We start from the raw sequence: 7,027 nt of genomic DNA on the forward strand, positions 1-7,027 counted from the left end.
ACCAACTTCACAACAGGTTTTAGGCTAGGACATCCAGCCTGCTTTGTGACCAGAGGAAGCAAAACGTGGAATCCTGGAATAAGTCTTTGTCAAAGGCTTCAGTCTTATAGTGAAATACCAAGCCAGCCCTGGTCTGTTCTGCTTTGTCACACAAAAGCTCTTGCAAGTTGTAGGGGATGTTCTGAGGTCTCCGTGGTAGTTACAGACTCTTCCTCAGCTGCCCAGGGCTGGGCCTGATCCTGTTGAGCTCCAGCTCAGACAGGTGCTCTCTTTAACTCAAACCATGAGGCTCAGGACAGTTCTGTCCAGGTGCATCCAGGTGTGGTGTTGCACTACCACGTGCTGAAAAGCTGCAAGTGTGTTAATTTAATCCTTATTCTGTGTTTCCACAGCAGATGTTGACATTTCCCTATTGTCCCAGAATTAAATGTCAAGTTATCCCCATTCAGAACTGCCATTGAACTGTTCAAATACAACTGCAGCTGCACTTGTAGCTCAGCTAGCACTTCTAACCAGGTTTGTAAAAGGGCTGTGGTGAGTTGATGTGTGTGCTAGAGAGCTGCCTGGGTTAATCCATTCCCTTTCCAGACACTACAACCCAGACAAGCTGTGCAGCCAGAGGGGCAAGGTTTCTCTGAAAAGGATAATTATGCACATTTTGGGACCAACTTTTGGATTTCTGCTGTTGATGCAGCCTGGGAAAAAAAGAAAAAACAACAAACAAAAGTGAAGAAGCATTTGAGAAAGAGCTGATGGAGGATGTGAGTGACCCAAACACGACAGAGACCTGATTACCTACAGCAAATCATAACCCAACACCCAGTGCAGAAACACTGGCACAGCTCTTAGTGTTGCACTTCTTGCTGCTCACCTTGTTTTCATCACCAGCTCTGTCCCTGAAACCACTTTCTGTGCTCTTGGTGGCTGTTGGAGCACTTTGCTTTCAGTTGAGGGGTCAGGTAAGTCCCTCCCTGCATCACCAAGCCAATGTGCATGGCACTGCTCAGCTGCTAACTATCCTCTCTGACTCCTGCTCAGCTGGGGAATATATTTCCAGAGGGTCTTGCCCAGCTGCCTGGCTGGGGAGTAAATGGTGGTGAGTGATTTGGGGAGAGACAGCAGGGAGGTGGGATGGAGGGAGTTTCTTATCTCCCTCCTTGCTCTGGCTGTTCAGCCCGTGGTGTCACTATGGTGGTGACAGAGAAGCTCTGCTGGGTGGCTCCATGTGGCCCCAGTGATGACAAAGCTGCAGGATGCAGGGGGAGCAGAGGTCCAGGGGATGTTGGTGGCTTCAGCTTCTGTGGGGTGTGCAGGGCCCGTGGTTTGGCAGCCTGGAAGGCAACGTTTTCTGCCAGGGGCATCTGCTCTTTGCATCCTGCTCCCCTCTGGAGAGAAGCCCCAGGTGCAGAGGGGCAGGAGAAGAGTGGCTGGAGCCACAGGTTGGCAGGACACGTGCAGCAGAGGGAGGAGGGCTGTGTTGTGGAGCAGGGGGATCTGAGGGAAGGGAGTGGGCAGGAGAGCCTGGCTTCTCCATCTCCCAGTATCCTCAGATTGGATCCAGATGCCTCCAGGCCACTAGGGATGGGCAAGGGGCAGATGCCACAGGAGACAATTTGAACCTGTGCTGTGCAGGAGAGCAGATAGTCCATCCAGTGCTTCTGATCTTGGAGATTATGGATTAACATCTCCCCCATAAAAGGCCTCAGATGATTACAAATACTCCCAGAAAAGACACAAACCTCCTTGACTGGTCTCAGCCCAACAGTGCATGAAGTCACTTGCAGCTTGGCCAGTTCATACATGCCATGATTTGGGCCCTGGGGGTGATTTTTAAATGATAAAGCAGAAAATGTCCCTTTTTTTGGGTGAGGGTGTCAGCTTGTGGGGAGTGTGCTGCTTTCAGCTGTGAGAGGAGATGTTGAGATGATCAGTCAGAATCAGAGAGTCTGAAAATGAACAAAGACAAGTAATAAGAAATAACTGAGGAGGTTTTATTATCGTTGCATTTAGTGGTTGTGTTTTTAATGCTTTATGTGTTTTTTCCACACTGGAAAGGTGAGGTTATATTGCACAGTAAAAAGCTGTTAGTTTTCTCAAAAGATGGTCGATTTTCTTTCCAAATTGCTAAATTACATTTTCAATTTTATGGGAATGCTCCTTCATTTGTGCAAAATCCTGCTCTCAGATGGTTAGGCCAATCTCATCACCCAAGACTATTAGGTGAACTAATTGGATCTGTCTTACTTCTCCATTTCTATCAGGAATAGCTAATAAATGTGGAAATCCATTTGGAAATGAAGATGGCATCTTCATGTTCTCAGGACCTCGGAGATTTCTTTCTGGTGCCTCAGCTCAGCCAGAGGGAATGAACTGCTTTCTTCTTGGCAGCTGTTGTCAGAGCCCTTTTCCAAGGTATGAACCCAACCACCTTCATAATTGTCAGGAGCTGCTCAATGAAGCAGTTTCTCTGTGGTGTTTGATGCCAACCCCAGGGCGATGCAGGGACGTGTCACGCACAGTCCATTTGGGCTGTTGTCCAGGGAGGTGTGAGGGTGACCTCAGTGCTGCAACTGCTGCTCCTCCTCAGGGTGCTTAGGAATTTATCTCCTCTCTACCCCAGCAAAGCAGAGAAAACCCGTTAGCCCCACGTTGTAAATGCAGAGGTGTGGGAGCAAGGCAGGGAAGGAGCTTCCAAGGTCGGTGGGTCTGAAGGTGTTTGAGATGGAGCTGCTGGACTCTGGATCCCAACACTGCCCTGGGCCTTGCAGCCTGGAGAAGAGAAAACTGAGAGGGGATGTTTTTTCAGTGCTTATAAACATCTCCAGGGGGTGTCAGGAGGATGAGCCCAGACTCTTCCCAGTGGTGCCCAGTGACAGGACAAGGCACAAACTGGAAAGCAGGAAACTCCACCTGAACATGAAGAAAAAACTTGTTTCCTGTGAGGGTGACAGAGCACTGGAACAGGCTGCCTAGAGAGGTGGTGGAGTCTCCTTCTCTGGAGACCTTCAGAACCTGCCCAGGACACTGTCCTGTGCAACCTGCTCTAGTTTCTGCTCTAGCAGGGGAGCTGGACTAGATGATCTCCAGAGGTCCATTCCCACCGCCACCACGCTGTGATTCTGTGATCCTGTTGGTTCCTCTGAAGATGCCCACCAAGCAGTGCCCCTCTCCCAGCAGCTCCTGTCCCCCACGTTTTGAGGCTCTTGGTCCTGCACTGGGGCAGTGGCAGCTCCAAGTGCTGCTCAGGCAGGTCCCCCACACTGCTGGTGCTATGAGGCTGGTGTTAGCAACCCCAAAGTTTTACTCCTTCTTCATTAAAGTGGGGGTTTGACTTAATTGCACTAACCCCTGAGGTGATGGCAAACCTTTGGAGTGCCCTACAGCAGAGCCCCCAAAAGGAGCAGCTTGCTCTCCCCATCCTGCCCCCCAAACACACACACACACATTTCTCCATCTAGGGAGAATTTCTACTTGAGGCACCCAGAGCTCAGGTGTGGGTTTCAGTTGAATTTAAAGGACTGGGGGAGTCAGGAGTAACTATCTCTGCTTCACACTTGTCTGCTTCTCAATTTCTGCTGGATGTTTAATAGTAATAATACAAACAAAACCCCAAACCCCCAAAGAGCTGTTTGAGAGGCCTGACATTTATGTGTTGTGTGCAGGAATGATTTAGCATTTAAAAACAGAATAAATCTCTTTATGCAAGGTGGCTCATTATTCCAACTGATTGGAAATGAGACAAATGTGGATGTCTAGTGAGTCTCCTTCTATAAAAAGCCCTTCTCTCTCTGCTGTCCTCCTCTACCAGGGTGACATTTCCTCTGAAACCTCCCTGAGTGTCCAGCAGGATAATTAGTTGTTGTTTGGGAAATGCCTTCAAATGTGCAAATGTTAAATCTTACTGTTGTGGTTTTGTGTGGGGTTTTTTATTAGATGATTTGGCTTATGCATGAAGGATGCAATCTTAATAGCAAAGCTCTCTGGGGTCTGTTAATGTCCTTGCAGATGCAAGTGAGGATCCTGATGTGTGCTGAGCTCCAAGGCTGACCAGCCAGGAGGAGCAGGATTAAGCCATGAAGAAACTTGGTTAGTTCAAGGTCATGGTGTCTCAATGGGATGGGCTGGAGCAGGAGCAAAGGACAAGGGAGCTGCTGATGGCTTGGGACAGCTGATGGCTGGTGGGACCCTCACCCCCTGGGCAGGGAAGGGCTCTGGGACACAGCTGGCCATGCTTGGCATAGACATGATGCCAGGAGACCTGAAGCAGTAAAAGCCCAAAGAGGCTGAGAGAGTCCCTTGGGAGCAGCAGGTGCCTGCAGCAGGGGGTTAGATCTGTGCTGTGCCCCACTGCCAGCCCATCGTGCAGCCAGGGAAGGTGACAGCTCCTCCCTGGCTGCAGGAGGAGGCTCACAACAAGCCCCTGGGTCTGGTGGGAACTCAGAGCAAGTGGCTGTAAAAACACAAGCTGGTTTGGTTTGCAGTTTTTCCTCCTTGCCACCGTGTGCAGTGACCTTTCCTTAATGAGAGAGAAGAGAGTGGGAAGCCTGAAAGGGAGAGGGGGAGGAAGAAGGTGCTGGAGGAGCCACCACAAATAACAAGAGATGTCCATGGGTGGCTGGATGCTGCAGTAGCCCATCACTGGCCCCAGGCCACCCTGTTGTTGATGGAGGCTCTTCATGCTGCTCACATTGCTGTGTTTGAAGGTCTCCTCCTTTGCTGGGGCTGCTCCAAATCCTCCAGCAACTGCCTCTTGATCGCTGCTGGTGAGGGGCAGGAGTTTTTTGAATTATTTGGTATAAAAGTTGCCACTAAGTCACCCCATCCACTCCTTCACCTGCAAAGTGCAGTTTGAGGAGCAGTCTAACTCTTCCAATGCCTTTGGAAGAGCCTCATTACCATGTAATTGGAGACAGATTCTTCATGAGCTGAGCAGAAATACTCCTCTATTATATCTCTTCACAGAGTTTTTGCATATAATGTTAGGCATTAAAATAATTTAATAAGGCATAAATCAAGTTTTACTGTGGTGTCTCTGCACAGGAAAGAAAGCACTCCTTGAAAGGCACCTGGATACCTTGTGGCCTCCTTTGGAGTGGGAGAAATGTATGCAGAATCATAGAATGGTTGAAGTTGGAAAGTACCTCAAAGACCATCAGGTTCCAACCTCCCTGCATGGGCAGGGACACCTCCCACCAGACCAGGCTGCACAAGCCTCATCCTGCCTGGCCTTGAACACCTCCAGGAAGGAGAAATCAACAACCTTCCTGGTATCTATTCCAGTGCTTTCCTACCCTCATGGTGAGGAAGTTATTCCATATAAATATTAGGAAGAAAAACTTCTGTTGGTGCTGCTGTGAGTCCCACCTCAAAGCTCCTGTGCTCCCTACATTGTACAGCAGGACCTCATCAGCATGGGCTACAACATGGCCCTTACTTGTGCCTCCTGGTCTGCAAAGATCCTTGCTTTGTGCTTAGACCATGCTCTGTGCACCACATCTACTGTGGCTTCAGCTGCTTCCAGAGTTCACTCTGTGCCCTGGAGACTGTGCTGGTGCAGGGGAGCAGGAGGGCAGCATCTCTCTGGAGCAGGATCCAAAGTGCCTCTCCTGCCTGCCCCAAAGCTGCCAGCCTGCTTGCCCTGTGCAGGGCTGGGTGACAGCAGTTCCCTGTAATTTTCCATCCCAGCTCCCCCCACAAGGAGGATGCACATGATGTGACAGCCCTGGGTTGGTTATTGTCAGCAGTGCTTTATTTTCATAGGTGAATGCTCTGGGCTGATCCCTTCTAGGCTGTCTCCAGTGGTGTCTCTTCAGTTGATTAATCACTGGGAGATGATAAATGAAAATATCAGCTTGAAAAATGCCTGCCCTGTGCTCCCAGCAGAGGCAGCAGTGCACGGTGAATCGTTTCCTCCCATCTCTTCTGCTTTGATTCCTTCTGTAGAGCTGTGTCTCCAGCAACTCTCTCGTGCTCAGGAGCCCTGCATGGCTCTGCCAGTGCTGGGAGCTGGAGAAGAGCTGGGACCTGGGCAGTGGTGAGGAGTGCTATGAGCATCCTTCTGCTCTGATGGCCACCACCCGTGACCAGCACACCCCAAGCTCTGACACAGTGTGTGTTTCATCCTTTCAGGCTGTGCTTTGGGTCCTCCAGAGATGTGGGGTGTGTGGAGGAGCTTTTGAGCCACATCTGCTGGGTTTGTGCATTTTTAGTTTTACAAACGATGCAAAAATCTTTAGATAACTGGACAGCCAGCTAGAAATACAGTTGCCCTCTGCAAAACCTACCTCCTTTGCACAGTTATGAACTGGTTTGGAAAGGTTTGGATCTGGCTGGGACTTTTCTTGGTGAAATATTCTGCAGTTTCAGAAAGTGTTCTGTCCTGTAGAGGGAGAACAGGCTTCTCAGTCTCTCTGTAAAAGAGGCAGGACTCCCCAGGACTGAAGTGCAGAGATTTCCCATGGCTCTGGGAGGCATTTCTGATGTGAATGTGACTGAAACTGGCACATACTTGTAAAAGAAGTTCCAGTTCTGAACGATCTCATTTTTGGATAGGTCAAGTGGTGTGTCTGGGTGTTCTTGATGTACAGCTCTATTGGCACCTGCAGTGTCTGCAAGTGATGCATCTCTCTGAAGGCTTCGCTGCTTCTGCTCTGTGATCTGCTGCAAACAAACTCCAGAGAGCTAGTGATTTATCAGCCACTGCTTTTTGGGGTGAGGAAAAGGCTAATGCTTTATGGATCTGTCAGCGTCCCTGTATGGCACATGGAATATCCTGCCAAAGAGGGGAGGAATGTCTGCTGCCTGGCAATCCATCAGTTCTCCCAGTGCCTTGTGGCAAACACACTCCCTTTTTCCCATCAGACAACGTGTGAGTACTGTTATATAGTCAAGAACCTCTCTCTTCACCTCCTCCACGAATGGTTATGGAAGCCTGAAAATGCAGCTTCTGCGAGATGCACAAGAAGCTGGAAATGGTTGGTTTAAGAGGGAGAGGCCATAATTGCCTGCAGCTCCTGGTTTCAGCAGG

Source organism: Chaetura pelagica, unplaced genomic scaffold (genome assembly GCF_000747805.2).
Source record: "Chaetura pelagica isolate M959 unplaced genomic scaffold, ChaPel_1.0 scaffold456, whole genome shotgun sequence".
NCBI classification, from domain to species: domain Eukaryota; kingdom Metazoa; phylum Chordata; class Aves; order Apodiformes; family Apodidae; genus Chaetura; species Chaetura pelagica.